Raw genomic sequence first — 16,229 nt, 5'->3', positions numbered from 1 at the left:
ACTATTAGCTAATGGCAGACCAATTACAGAGTTTTCTGTCCTGGCAGCTGATTGGCTACAGCCAACCTCCATGTTGGCTCTGCAAGTTTTTAAGAGAACATTTTAATCTACTCGAATTCCTACGATGTTTTTCAAACGTTCTGTGCCTTCGAAGACTTCCATAGAAAATAAGCCAGAGACCTTCATCAGTGTCTCCTAAACCAAAGCGCAAACAACTTTCCATAAGTTTGTCCCTCACTTGGACGCGACCACCGTGACCTTGTCATTCAATGTCATAATTGTGCTGATGCTTGAATGTCATCATTCATGGGTGCCAATATTTTATGTTATCATCACATAAGAGTGTAGAAAGTGTTTGAATGTGTGCATGTGTGTGCGTGTGTCTGTGTGTGTGAGTGTGTGAGTGTGTATGTGTGTGTGTGTGTGTGTGTTCTTGTATTTCTACCCTTCATGAGACATCAACAAGGAAAAGTACCTTCTATATGAGGACCGGTGAACAAGTCAGGACATAAATCATGGTCCCAATACGGAAAACCATTGCATTGAGAATGTCTCATTTGCACCCCTGGTGGTGAAATCTATCAAAATTAGGGTGGTCCCAAAAAAGAGGGATTTTTCAAATTGACTGTGTGTCTGTTTTAAAAATGCTCCCCCTCTGGTCTACATATGAAATAACAAGTGTGTGAAAAAATTGGAAGTGCTCCCCCTCTGGCCAACATATGTAATAACAAGTGTGTAAGATATTGAAATGCGCCTCCTTTGGCCAAAATTTATTAAAAAAAATCTAATAAATATGTATATGAGTATATAATGTAATAACTTGAAAAAAAAAAAAAAGCTTACCTTTTTTATATTTGCCTATTATGTATATATTATTAATGTTGTAAATACAAATCTTTATATATCTAGAAAGGGTGATCCTAAAGAGGTAGGCATTTTTCGTAGGTTTCAAGAAGGTATCAAATACAATAGAGTGTGTGTGTGTGTGAGTGTGTGTGTGTGTGTGTGTGTGTGTGTGTGTGTGTGTGTGTGTGTGTGTGTGTGTGTGTGTGTGTGTGTGCGTGTGTGTGTGTGTGTGTGTGTGTGTGCGAAAGATTAATAACAGCGTGTGTAAGGTTTATAAAGTCCTATAATCCGTACAATTTGAGTGCTCTTGCTAACCAACATACAAACAAACTCTGGCGAAAACATAATTTATTTGGCATAGGTAAGAAAGTCTGCATCCTGCAAAGCGTGCCACTTTCATCTTGAACATTTTCAAGGCGACACAGCCAGCCAGTCACATTTGGACATCACCACAAAAAAATTGTTCAACGCAAAATACGAGTAAACTGAAAGCTACTGGATAGATCCTCAATCCATCCATCTATTTTCCACCACTTGTCTCTTTCGATGTTACTGGGGGGGCCGGAGGGGCTGGAGCCTATCCAGTTGCACTCGGGCGGAAGTTGCCACCTCATTAACCGTCACCCAGAAAAGATATTTGAAACTAGCAAAGCTTGTGAGGCATTTACATTATTAAAAGTTATATTATTAGTTAACTTTTCTGAGAAACAAAATTGTCCACTGTAGAGGAAAATGTTGAAAAAGTTGAAAAACAATAAAGTGCACTTAAGATAAATGTTTGTGTGATTAGAACATTTGAGCATTTTGTATGTGTTCAATTACAGTAAATGTGTTTTCCTGCCACTTTTTTTTTGACCAAGTCTTTTTTTTGGACATATACCACAATAATATCGTACCGTGGCCTTGATACCGTGATAATATTGTACCGTGCGATTTTGGCACCGTTACATCCCTCATGTTTTTTACACCACATCGTAATCAGATCCAAATAAAACATTTTTTTTTTTCTTTACAGACAAAATTTCAATCTAATTCGAGAACTATTTATTACTTTTCCCCTAGTGTCTCCTCAAATGTAATGTTAATATCCATGAGGAATATTCCATCATAAAAAAAACACGTAAAAACTGTAGACAGGAAGAAAAACTTCATTTGCTTTTTACACTTGTTTCATAAATCAGACTGGATCTTATGATTAGTTCTTCATCTGTTAGAAAAGCTAAAGCAAACATCTCTTCTTCTTCTCGTTGTTAGAAGATAAGCTCAGCTGGAGACACGTGAAGCTTCTGTGTTTGTGGTCGTGGTTTTACGCGCTGCTGTGGGCGCTGCTGCCCATTCTGGGCTGGGGCCGCTACGGGCCAGAGCCCTTCGGCCTGTCCTGCACTCTGGCGTGGGGCCGCATGAGGCATGAGGACTTCTCCTTCGTCATCGCCATGTTCTTCTTCAACCTGGCGCTGCCCACCGCCGTCATCGTGTGCTGCTACTTCGGCATCACCATCAAGCTCTATGTCACCTACAAGAAGTCGCTCAACCACAGCAAGCGCCTATCCAACACCATCAAGCTGCACCGCAGGCTGCTAACGGTCAGTCACCGCTTTCTTTGTAATACACGAGCATCATTTTTCGGTATAACACATTTGATTCAGTTCCAATTCAAATTAATTTAACAGCAGACTCTCTTACAAGTCACCTGTGCACATTGTAAAAGCAAATGACCTCCAGGTTAGGTGAGAAATATATAGAAAAGACAAAATATGAATATGTAAAAAAAAAACATCTTAGAAGGATTTAAATGATTATATTTCAAAGTAAAGTCTAATTTTAGGAGGCAACCAATACCTTTTGTTGTTCAAAGAAGATTTAATGCATCTTTTAACTGTATTCATGTGAAATGTTTTCAAAGGGAATATCATGCATTTATACTGCCTGCCAACCAATTAAAATTTGTAATCGCAATTAATAGCATTTTGTCCGTAGTTAATTTATAATTAATCGCAAAAGATATACCTTTAATAAGTTTACCTTATTAAAATGTACACCCAACATGGGACTGAACAATTTATTTTATTCATGCATACAGTTTTTTAACAGCTAAACACAAAATAGAAACAAACCCTCTTTTACAGACACACACGAGGCATTTGAAACCTGGGGTCGAATCCAGTCTTTTGGTGCGTGTGTAATAGTGTGATGTTGCTGCGCTATATTATGAACTAGACAGGGTATTATATTTTATTTTGAAGGAGGAGCAGAAATCAGTCCGCCAGTGAAGCTGAGACCTGTGTGTGTGTGTTTTGTGTTTCCAACACAGGTCACCAATAAATGGTGAAACGACGGCATGGTGAAGTGTCTTTTATTTAAAAAACTACACAACGCAGACTAAGACCCACTACATGCACTCTGTCTCCCATTATGAAATATATGTATTTTCCTTTTATCAGGTTTTCCCTATCAACTCTCCCTCTATCATATTCTCTGTCCGCCTGAGCTCTGGCGTAGTTGCACTTGCGTCATTTGCATGCGTGTGTTTGGAGGCATGCCAAGTCAACCGGGGCACAATAACCAGGAAATGTTGTGTAGAAAGGGACAAAGTACCAACCGGCGGAGACGTGTTTTGCTTTATTGTGCGGCCAGAAAAGCAAGCCCAGATACACTCTAGTCCTATCTCAGAGCAACAGTGGATGGAAATAACTCTGGTCTTGTGAAGAGCAACCTGCCAAGGCTTCGAAGCTAAACTTGCCATTTAATATACGTTTTTCTTTGCCCATTTTTGCTCTCTATTCGCTCCTGTTACTCAAGATCAGCTGCAACATTGCTGTTTTTAATGGGGCTGAGGTACTGGGTATGGACTGAGGGTCACACAGGATGCGTGTTAATTGCAAAATAATAAAAATAGTGCCGTTAAAGGAAAGTTTGAAAACGGTAAACGAGTTATGCTTGTATAGCGCTTTTCTACCTTCAAGGCACTCAAAGCCCTTTGACACTATTTCCACATTCACCCATTTACACACACATTCACACACTGATGGCGGGAACTGCCATGCAAGGCACTAACCACGACTCATCAGGAGAAAGGGTGGAGTGTCTTGCTCAAGGACACAATGGACGTGACTAGGGTGGTAGAAGCCGGGGATCGAACCAGGAACCTTCAGGTTGCTGGCACGGCCACTCTTCCAACTGCGCTATGCCGTCCCCCTTTATAAAGCCCTTATATATACTTTTTATTTTCTGGTAGGGTGCAAAACAAATATAGCATCATAAACAGGTGCCCAGTGGAATACATTGTGGTTGTCTACTGTGTACTTTAATGACAACAACGCGTCTTCTCTTGTGCAGATTGCCATCCTGATCAGTGTGGGCTTTATTGGCTGCTGGTCGCCGTACGGCCTGGTGAGCCTGTGGTCCATCTTCCGTGACAGCAGCTCCATCCCGCCCGAGGTCAGCCTACTGCCGTGCATGTTCGCCAAGAGCTCCACCGTGTACAACCCCATGATCTACTACGTATTCAGCAAGAGCTTCAAGCGGGAGGTGAATCAGCTGATTTGGAGCTGCCCCGCCTTCTCCAACCCGTGCAAGGTCAACAACAGCATCAACGACAACAGCGTCTACACGGCCAACATGGGAGACAAACAAGCCACGGAGGAGGAGGCGACTTACGCAGCATCGCTGGTTTAAAACTGACATGAAGGCTATTTTCCAGACGTGTTGTTGCATGGATGGGCCAGTAAAAAAGTGAAACTATAACCAAGGTGTCCATAATCATGAAGACCTAGAACAGGAAGTTTGGAGGATTGATTTATTTTTATATCACTGCTTCGGATGCAGAACCTTTGAGTGTCACCAAGCGGGATTACCTTTCTGGAGTAGAAAACGAGGTGTTCTGTGGCTATATTTTGAAATATCCAGCTTGGTTTGATAATGGCAAAAACAATTTTTGCAAGCATCCAAAGCCAACATGGAGGATTTCTTTGACGATGACCGACACTGAGGTGCAGACACAACTTCTGACGTGATTTATGAAAATTAGAACAACTGTAGAACTTTGACTGCATCACCAGCAGTCCTCCCACTGCACGCTGATTGATTTGTGTGGCTGGGTATATTTATGTGTTTTTTCATTGTTTGGGATGACACATAAGTCTATTTTGTACAAACCCCGTTTCCATATGAGTTGGGAAATTGTGTTAGATGTAAATATAAACGGAATACAATGATTTGCAAATCCTTTTCAACCCATATTCATTTGAATGCACTACAAAGACAAGATATTTGATGTTCAAACTCATAAACTTTACTATTTTTTTGCAAATAATAATTAACTTAGAATTTCATGGCTACAACACGTGCCAAAGTAGTTGGGAAAGGGCATGTTCACCACTGTGTTACATGGCCTTTCCTCTTAACAACACTCAGTAAACGCTTGGGAACTGAGGAGACACATTTTTTAAGCTTCTCAGGTGGAATTCTTTCCCATTCTTGCTTGATGTACAGCTTAAGTTGTTCAACAGTCCGGGGGTCTCCGTTGTGGTATTTTAGGCTTCAGAATGTGCCACACATTTTCAATGGGAGACAGGTCTGGACTACAGGCAGGCTAGTCTAGTACCCGCACTCTTTTACTATGAAGCCACGTTGATGTAACACGTGGCTTGGCATTGTCTTACTGAAATAAGCAAGGGCGTCCATGGTAACGTTGCTTGGATGGCAACATATGTTCCTCCAAAACCCGTATGTACCTTTCAGCATTAATGGCGCCTTCACAGATGTGTAAGTTACCCATGTCTTGGGCACTAATACACCCCCATACCATCACAGATGCTGGCTTTTCAACTTTGCGCCTATAACAATCCGGATGTTTTTTTTCCTCTTTGGTCCAGAGGACACGACGTCTACAGTTTCCAAAAACAATTTGAAATGTGTGGACTCATCAGACCACAGAACACTTTTTCACTTTGTATCAGTCCATCTTAGATGAGCTCAGGCCCAGCGAAGCCGACGACGTTACTGGGTTTTGTTGATTGTGTTGAAGTTTGGGGAAATTTTTATAGAACAAACATAGACCCAATAATTAAACTCCAAAAAAGGGTCATTAGAATAATACACAAAGCGTGCTACTATGAACATACCAATCCATTATTTATAAGTTATAATGTGTTAAAATTTTCAGATATTGTGTTTTTAAAAACAATGGAAATGATGTTTCGAGTAAAGAACAACAGCCTTTCAGCTTGTATTCTTAGGTTATTTCAATTAAGAGGAGAAAACTATAATTTACAGGGGATATTGATTTTTGAAATAGGTAAAGCAAGAAAGAATATTAAATACAAATGTATTTCAGTTTTAGGAGTTAAATGGTGGAACAAGCTCAGTGATGAGCTGAAGACGTGTACTTCTTTGTTAAAGTTTGAGAAAACATTGAAAGGTGAAATAATTGAAAACCATACAATATAGTAACAATTACTTTCATCCCATTGATTTTGATTTTTTTTTTTTTTTTTACGTTGATGTTCCAGGTAATCTTATTTTCAGTGAAGGTTTAGGATAGGCAAATATAAGCTTTGGCTTCAGCCTATTCCTTTTTCGGTCATGCATTTTCTTTTCTTTCTCTTTTCCTTTAGTGTGTAAATGTGTATGACTGTTATATATGTATAGTCTGTACTCTTAAACTGGTCACACAAAATGGTTAATGGTTGATGGTTGATTATATGACCGAAATAAACTTATTTCATTCATTTATTCATAAACGGTTTTCGCCTTGCATAGGAGAGTTTTAATTTGCACTTACAGATGTAGCGACCAACTGTAGTTACTGACAGTGAGTTTCTGAAGTGTTCCTGAGCCCATGTAGTGATATCCTTTACACACTGATGTCGCTTGTTGATGCAGTACAGCCTGAGGGATCGAAGGTCACAGGCTTAGCTGCTTACGTGCAGTGACTTCTCCAGATTCTCTGAACCCTTTGATGATATTACGGACCGTAGATGGTGAAATCCCTAAATTCCTTGCAACAGCTGGTTGAGAAAGGTTTTTCTTAAACTGTTCAACAATTTGCTCATGCATTTGTTGACAAAGTGGTGACCCTCGCCCCATCCTTGTTTGTGAATGACTGAGCATTTCATGGAATCTACTTTTATACCCAATCATGGCACCCACCTGTTCCCAATTTGCCTGTTCACCTGTGGGATGTTCCAAATTAGTGTTTGATGAGCATTCCTCAACTTTATTAGTATTTATTGCCACCTTTCCCAACTTCTTTAACACGTGTTGCTGGCATCAAATTCTAAAGTTAATGATTATTTGCAAAAAAAAAATGTTTTATCAGTTTCAACATCAAATATGTTGTCTTTGTAGCATATTCAACTGAATATGGGTTGAAAATTATTTGCAAATCATTGTATTCCGTTTATATTTACATCTAACACATTTTCCCAACTGACGCTGAGATCATTATTCATGCGTTCGTTACGTCTCGTCTCGATTACTGTAACGTATTATTTTCGGGTCTCCCTATGTCTAGCATTAAAAGATTACAGTTGGTACAAAATGCGGCTGCTAGACTTTTGACAAGAACAAGAAAGTTTGATCATATTACGCCTATACTGGCTCACCTGCACTGGCTTCCTGTGCACTTAAGATGTGACTTTAAGGTTTTACTACTTACGTATAAAATACTACACGGTCTAGCTCCAGCCTATCTTGCCGATTGTATTGTACCATATGTCCCGGCAAGAAATCTGCGTTCAAAGAACTCCGGCTTATTAGTGATTCCCAGAGCCCAAAAAAAGTCTGCGGGCTGTAGAGCGTTTTCTATTCGGGCTCCAGCACTATGGAATGCCCTCCCGGTAACAGTTAGAGATGCTACCTCAGTAGAAACATTTAAGTCCCATCTCAAAACTCATTTGTATACTCTAGCCTTTGAATAGCCCCCCTTTTTTTAGACCAGTTGATCTGCCGTTTCTTTTCTTTTCTCCTCTGCTCCCCCCTATCCCTTGTGGAAGGGGAGACACACAGATCCGGTGGCCATGGATGGGGTGCTGGCTGTCCGGGGTCGGGACCCGGGGTGGACCGCTCGCCTGTATATCGGTTGGGAACATCTCTGCGCTGCTGACCCGTCTGCGCTCGGGATGGTTTCCTGCTGACCCCACTGTGGACTGGACTCTTACTGTTATACTGGATCCACTATGGACTGGACTCTCACAATATTATGTTAGACCCACTCGACATCCATTGCATTCGGTCTCCCTAGAGGGGGGGGGTTACCCACATATGCGGTCCTTTCCAAGGTTTCTCATAGTCATTCACATCGACGTCCCACTGGGGTGAGTTTTTCCTTGCCCTTATGTGGGCTGTACCGAGGATGTCGTTGTGGCTTGTGCAGCCCTTTGAGACACTTGTGATTTAGGGCTATATAAATAAACATTGATTGATTGATATGGAAACGGGGTTTGTAAGTATGTACTGTTGAATGTAGAATACCGTACTTATGACAACTAGAGGACAGGGTCTCCAAAGCTTCAGACTTGATCTAATCTATCTCTGAATTAAGACATGTCAACTCTTATTCTTTTACTAACTGGTTAAAACAGCGACAACTTGTGTGTCACTTAGACAAATGCATTATTCTCTAGTACTAATAGTGCGTTCTATTCAGTGACATGCGGTCACTAGAGGCAGGTGAGGCGGGGCCTCACCTGCCATCATGGAAAGAAAAAAAATGTAAAAAGAAAAAAAAAAAAAAAATTGTTATATGTATCCAGTGATCATACTATAAAGTTATTTTCCATTTAACTTCACCAGTTTTAGATTCTTTTTATTCAAAATCGCTGAATTTTACATTTGCCGTTCAAATACTGAGAAGAGACGGTGCGGTGATCAGCAGCCAGTTGAGGCACGTCACTCAATTGTGCCTCAACATGGATTGCGGACTCGGCTAACTACTGGCCTGCTGTGCAGTGAGACCGTATTGCTATATGAATTATATTATACATTTCCATTGTTTAGTTAGCTGAGGTATATAATGTACAGTGTATTTTGTCAACAACTGTATGTGTGTAACGTATTTCTTGTGCTGAGCAATCATAAAACTGCTGCGAAGACGCACTGTGTGAGGCTCGCGTAATCACGCCTCCTGGTGCCGGTTATTGCACCTCCGCCGCAGAGTGCACCCCCGACCGGAGCGCCACACCAACCAAAGCCCACACTCAAACCCTCCACGTGCAAGACCGAATCCACCAAAAAAAGTAACTTAATAAGAAGCCAAAAAGTGCAAAAACAACATTGCTCGCGCCGGAGAAGCCGCGAATGACTGCAGGGACACAACATTAGGTACACCTGCAGACTGCAGCACGGATTTCATATTTCATTCATTCACAACTCCTTCAACACCAACGTTCCCGCACTTATAAGTAAAGGTAAGACCATAATAACGTTTTTTTTTATTAAATGTGCTTTTTTGTGTGCTACAGTTTGTATGTGTAAAGTTAAAGTTAAGTTAAAGTAGCAATGATTGTCACACACACACTAGGTGTGGTGAAATTGGTCCTCTGCATTTGACCCATCCCCTTGCTCAGTCTGGGAGGTGAGGGGAGCAGTGGGCAGCAGCAGTGACTTCCAACCCTTGATGCTGAGTGCCAAGCAGGGAAGAATGCTGGTATGAGCTTTTAAACATAACCTGTTAACTGCTGCCAATCAAATGGTGAATAAGATACTCTTTAGGGTTCATATGTTTGTAAATCTGACTGTGATGAAGTCAGTGCCTCACCAGCCATCATCACCGCACGTTCCATTTGTACTCAAAAGACGGAATTTCCCAGTTCCTAGTCAAAAAATTTCCATTGGAAAGCCCCCGAAAGTCGAATGTTTTACCCGGAAAGTCTGAGAACTCCTCACCACCCCCAAGTTCCTTCAATATTCATAAGATGGTTGCTCTGAGTGGGAACAATAATATAAGCTTCGGTAAGTGCCTATAAGCACTTCCGACTATTTTTTGTCGCACTAAAACAGGCACATATGATGTTACTGTTGTGTAAATAAAATATTTTCATGTGTTTTATACGTTCTACATTACTAGCAATAGTTTTCGTGTTCAAAGCATTTAGAAAGAGTTCATATGTCTCCACAAGTTGTTTATATTCTGATAAGGCAAGCTTAAGAATAGGTTTCGTGCATGTGGCCATCTTGATTTCTGACTTCGTAACTGGAAAGCTCATAACTCGGCTGCGACGCCATTCCCAGCTCCAACTTCCAACTTCAGTAATTAATGGAACGCACCATGAGGGCAGCTATGCTTTATTAGGGTAGCTACATTAAAAGGGAACTGCACTTTTTTTTTTTTTTTTTTTGCCTATCATTCAAAATCATTATGAAAGACATTACTATGGATGGATTTTTTTTTTATGCATTCTAAATATTAAATAAAAGTTTGCTTACAGCGCAGCCAATGGGAACTCTACTATTCCGCCCATAAAATCTGATAACCATTCAAAAAATGCCAACAATACTCTATTTACATTTCATGACTTGAATATTCAGATTTAGTTTCAGTTTATCTCGAACATGCATACAATACGATATCGTATGCATGTTCGAATCAAACTGAAACTGATTATTCAAGTCATGAGTGTGAGAATGTGAGTGTAAATGTTGTCTGTCTATCTGTGTTGGCCCTAAGATGAGGTGGCGACTTGTCCAGGGTGTACACCGCCTTCCGCCCGAATGCAGCTGATATAGGCTCCCCCCTCCCCGCGACCCTGAAAGGGACAAGCGGTAAAAAATGGATGGAAATGTAATTGAGTATTAATCAAGTATTAGTGATATTGTTATTATAAGCGCTAACGCAAACAAACTACTTAGAGCGGCGCCTAAGTTTACATCTGTCATGATCCGTGGTCCGGATCATGTTTTGTTATGTTCTGTTAGTTTTGGACTTCACTAGTTCCTGTTTTTGTGCACCCTTGCTTGTTCTAGTTACCATGGTTACTTATTTTTTCCACCTGTCTCTGATTAGTGTTCGCCCGCTCACCTGTTTCCCGAGCACTAATCAGAGGCATTATTTTTAAGCCTGCCTTTGCCGGTCAGTCGACCTGGCATCATTGTTTGCTTCATGCAACCTGTTGTGTTTGTTTCATGCCACAGTTAGTGAGTATTCCTTGTCCATAGTCCATGCTAAATAGTAGCATTAGCTTCGAGTGCGACTTGTTTTCCGTTTTTTGTACTACTGTGAGGAATAAAACATGTTCCTACCTGCACGCCATGTCCAGCCAGAGTGGTCTGTCTGCATTTCGGGAGAACAAACCCCGCAGTAAGCTGCGAAAACCCAGTCGTGACAACATCACCGAGTCGTCTGCTGTTTCCTCGCTCCCTTGCTCCCTGTAAATTTGTTGTAGATCATAAATCATGCCTCTCACCTGTAAAATAGATGGCTGAGAATTTAATATGACAATTTGGGACACTTTGACAGCCATTTAGGACCTGGAACTGGCGAGAACGACACGAAAAAGCGCTTTATCCCCCACCGCCCTCCCACCCCATTTCTTTGCAAGGATTATGAGACATTCTTCAACTAAATGAGAATATATGAACATCCTAGAAGTCGCCATCTTAACGACAGTAGACTTTATACAGTAAGTGATGTTTTATTATGTTTGTTTGCTCTCATAAAGTCTGCAGTGAGCAGAAATCAGTGATAAGGGGAAAAAATGCAACCGATGTGATGCGTTTTTTAAATTAATGCGATACATATGCTTAAAATTATCAAAATACGTAAATATGAAAAGTTATTATAAAATAAGTTAAAGTCTCAATGATCGTCTCACACACTCACTGGGTGTGGTGAAATTTGTCCTCTGCATTTGACCCATCCCCCTGTGAGGTGAGGGGAAGTAGCGTGCGCCGGTCGGGAATCATTTCGTGATTTAACCCCCAATCCCAATCCTTGATGCTGAGTGCCAAGCAGGGAGGCAATGGGCCCCATTTTTATAGCCTTTGGTATGACTCGGCCGGGAATTGAACTCACGACTTTCCAGTCTCAGGGCGGACACTCTAACCACATGGTCACTGAGCTGGCCTTGTGCATTAAATGTGTTGTTACTACATTACATATATTCTTACATCATTTATATGAAACTTTAAAGGAGGTGTTTGCATGTTTTTTAGTGTCTCTATAGGCAGAATTGAACGGTTCACATAGGCTCCATTGTAAGCTGACTTTTGATTGCATTTATTTAATATTTAGAATGCATTAAACAATATATATATATGTCGTCATGTCTTTCATAATGATTGTGAACGATAGGCAAAATTCTGAGAAAAAAAAGTGCAGTTCCCCTTTAACTAGTATAGAGAACCCTATGACAGGAATTTAATGCAAAACATTTGACATTTTAAATGTGCACCTACCTCCAGCATGCTGTTTGCTCCACAATCAGTTGCTTTCTGTTGCTGCTTTCAAGAGGAATCCTCATAAAAACATCGAATTAATACACATGGATAGATTAGTATTTTCTTTCGTTAGGATTGCAAGAATTTACATTAGTTCCCATAGTGAGCTAATGTTAGCTTAGCTGCCCTGTAGCTAGCTAGCTGGCTTACTAGCCAGCTAAGTACATCAGTAAACAAATATAATACCTACTAACTGCTACTACACCCTCTCTAAAAGACAATGAGGTTATTGACAAGTACCATACACTCATTAAATGTGAAGCAGCTACCACTAATTAATGGTAGTTACTAAACAATTCATACAATCTTCCAACATGGAGAAGAGACTCCGAGAGCACAACTCACTGCTCTCCCAGGGTCCTAGTGCTAGCCCTGAATATTGCAACGTAAGGCATGACGGGCACATTGAGGAACATTTAGCAAAATATAACAAGCGGTAGAAAATGGATGAATATGAATAAAATATAATATAGTTCAATAATGAGATACATACATCCTAGCATCAATAGATTTGTATAGATTTTATTTTATTTTGGTCTGCTGTTTGCATGTTTTTGTGATTGACACAAAGTGCTGGTCTACCTCATTTTGTGGCCACACAGAGAAGAACTGTAAATACTGTAAAATTGACAAGAAAGGGTTTTAAAAAATATGGGTATTTTGAAAAATGGTGATGCATTTTGGTCAGGAAGACAATCAAAGATTAGTTGATTTGAAAATTAAAAAAAAGACCATTTGTTTATAGCATGATTTCCTCGGGGATTAATAAAGTATTTATGATTCTGATTCTGATCAAGGTGTGTGAATGTAATGTTATTATGTGGTTGTCCCGTAAATATGGAATAGGAAATAAAATGTTTACATTACACCTGGGTCAGTGTATATTTTGGCCGTTGGATTTTCTTTTCATGTATGGCAGCTGAAAAACAAAATAATGTTTTTTGAATTTCATTTTGTGATACAAAAAATAAAATAGAAAAACCAAGTGTTCTTTTTCAGTGTCAAAAATAAACTACATTTACAAATCGGTTAGCTTTTTTAATGTTTTATTTCAAATAACAAAAATCTATATTATCAGTCAGAAGAAACTGAAAAATGTACCAAAAACATGGTTTCTCATATCCCAGAACTGGAAGTTGCTATTGTAAAATGAGACAGCGGACTGGAGGAGGCGGAAGTTAGCTTCCAATTCTAATTTTGGGCAGTGCTGTACAGCAATGTGGTTGCAGATTATCTCTATTTATACAGTAGACCAGTGGTGCCCAACCACTGGGCCGCGGACCGGTACGGTACCGGGCCGCACAAGAAATTAAAAAAAAAAAAAAAAAAAAAAAAAAAAAAAAGGTTTTTTTTAAAAATTAAATAAACAGAAAAAACACAATATATAAATTATATATCAATATAGATCAATACAGTCTGCAGGGATACAGTCCGTAAGCACACATGATTGTATTTCTTTACGGGGAAAAAAACAAAAAAAACACCCCCCACAAGGCCCCCCTCGGTCCGTGGGACAAATTTTCAAGCGTTGACCGGTCCGCAGCTATAAAAAGGTTGGGGACCACTGCAGTAGACTATCGCAAGTTTCCATTCTAAGCTCCATGTTGTTGTCTGCCGTGTGTTGTAATGACTATGACTATTGTGGACCATGTGCAGACTTTACAAACTACGACAACCTGCTGCTTAAAATGTTTTGCCCCTGAAAGGAACAATAACGTTAATTGAATTAAATTGAACTGAATTCCTTGCTCCCAGCATGCCTCACTGTGAATGAGGCAGCTGCTTTAGCTTAGAGTTTAGGCATTAATGTGTGTTTTATTTTTTTAAGTTGCTGTGTTATGTCCTTCCTTTTCAAGTTTAGTGTGTTTCTTTGTTTTATGTATTTACTTTTTAATATTTTATCTCTTTCATCTCTGACTAACTGTGGTTGTGTATAAAGCTCCCTGGAGCAGTTAATTTCTAAACTCTTACTGCTACTAGTTGCCAAATATAAATTAATCTAGTTTAGACGTGTACAGCTGGCTAATAATCGATGTCCAGAATTATGTCCATGTTTAACAAAAAATTTAATTAACATACAGCCACGAAATTAAAACTCACTTTGTCATAAAACGTAAAATAAACGGGAGCAAACACATACTAGCCTGGCACAGTCAAAAACAGCTGTGCCTCCACTCAGCAACACCTGAGCATGATCAAAGCCCCTCCCCAAGCAAACTTTCACTTGGTCTTGAGCCAAACCCTTAGTGACGTCACGCATTTGACAGACAGAAAGAGTGTATGGCTCTAACAATCCCTGTCCATGCTCTACTTTAAGATCAAGTGTCTAGTAATACTCTCATTAAAGAACAGTCTTCCTACAGTTAAGCCAAGACTCCTGCCTTGACAATAGCTCATTTGCGCCACATTGGTGTCAGAAGTGGGATCCAGATGCTGACGACTAATCTCAGAGAGATTGAAAATCTAATCAGGAGATCAGAAGCGGTTCATGGGGGAATGACTAAGCCAGATGGGACGAGAACCTTGCTTTCTCAAAGTAGATGACATTGGCCACTGGGGGCCTTCTGAGTTGATAAGATATTCACACAGCAACAGACACGAAGCCACTAACTTGGCAACATACACCCCTACTGTTGAGAGCGACCTGGAGAGTTGATAAGCACCAAAGATGCCAACCACAGAGGCATGCTGAATTCCCTGACATCTGGTCACCATGAACTCCAGCGTTATTTCACAGGGTATCCGCGGGTCATTAAAACGCATTAAATGGATTTTGGATTAAGGCCTTCAATGGCATTAAAAAACATTACATTTGATGTCCAGAGGCATTAAAAAATAATACAATGGCAGGCCTGGGCTACTAGCCAATAAGTCAATTAACCAACGACGAATAAAAATGAACTCAATAACATTACCATCATCGATAAACTGCTACGTCTTCGGCTCTGGCTTTCAAACTGGATACTCGACACCTATAGGCACGTTTATTAAACAGTGGAATTACATGAACAGAGTGCGCCTCTTGTCAGTCATCCACAATCTTTGTTTAGGTACGCGCAGGCTGGAACTACTTGCAATTGTCTTGCCAACGTTTTCTTGTGTGGGCAAACACAACTCTTGTTGACCAGCTGTTAGCTTCCTGGGAGAGACAGAGAAGAGCTTCCTGTGTGTAGTGGTTGTAATTTACATTGCAATGACATCTGCTGCCACAATCGCTTTAATATTGGAGCTGGAACCTTTACGGTTCAAACACCTGCCGCCTCTCACTCTGCTGTGTGCTCCGCTGAGCGCGCCTCGGGACACACACCTGGCGCTGATGAGAGATCTCCTGCCTTCTTAAGCCAGCGCGTCCTGCCTTCCAGTGCCAGAGCGTAGCTCCTTGTACCAGTACACTAAGCCTTACACGTCTCTAGATTCCTTGCTTATATGCTTCCTCGTTCTTTGTGTTTCCCCTCCTTTGTTCTCATCGTGTCTTGTCCTGTGTTGTCATCCAGCAGCCCCTCGTCATTCCCTGGTTTCGAACTGTGTGTCTCGTCTCCCCGGATCCCCTCTGGACTTCCTGCTGCCTTCCCGGATCTCGACCTCACGCCTGCCCCCGGACAACAACGCCTCGCTCCAGCCCCTGACCACATGCCTGTCCCCGGACCTCCGAGCCTGCCTTGCCCTTTTTAGAATTCCGAATCAATCTCAACACGCACCTTCAACACCACCCGGTAACACTCTACATATAATCGCTTCACATTGTCACACTATATATATTTAGATTAATCACACACATCATTCTTGTATATTAATAAACACGCTGCAAACTAAACGACATCCCTCCTTCTCCACTGTACCGTTACAGGAACTAATCATTATTGATAAAACAAAACCATAAGAGAAGACATTCCTGAAGGACCGCTCCTGTCTGGACTGAGGGTATTGTGAAGCCTTCACTCACAACC

Source organism: Nerophis lumbriciformis, linkage group LG34 (genome assembly GCF_033978685.3).
Source record: "Nerophis lumbriciformis linkage group LG34, RoL_Nlum_v2.1, whole genome shotgun sequence".
Classification (NCBI taxonomy): domain Eukaryota; kingdom Metazoa; phylum Chordata; class Actinopteri; order Syngnathiformes; family Syngnathidae; genus Nerophis; species Nerophis lumbriciformis.
The sequence above is the reverse complement of the archived record's forward strand: the minus strand, read 5'-3'. Positions refer to the sequence as shown.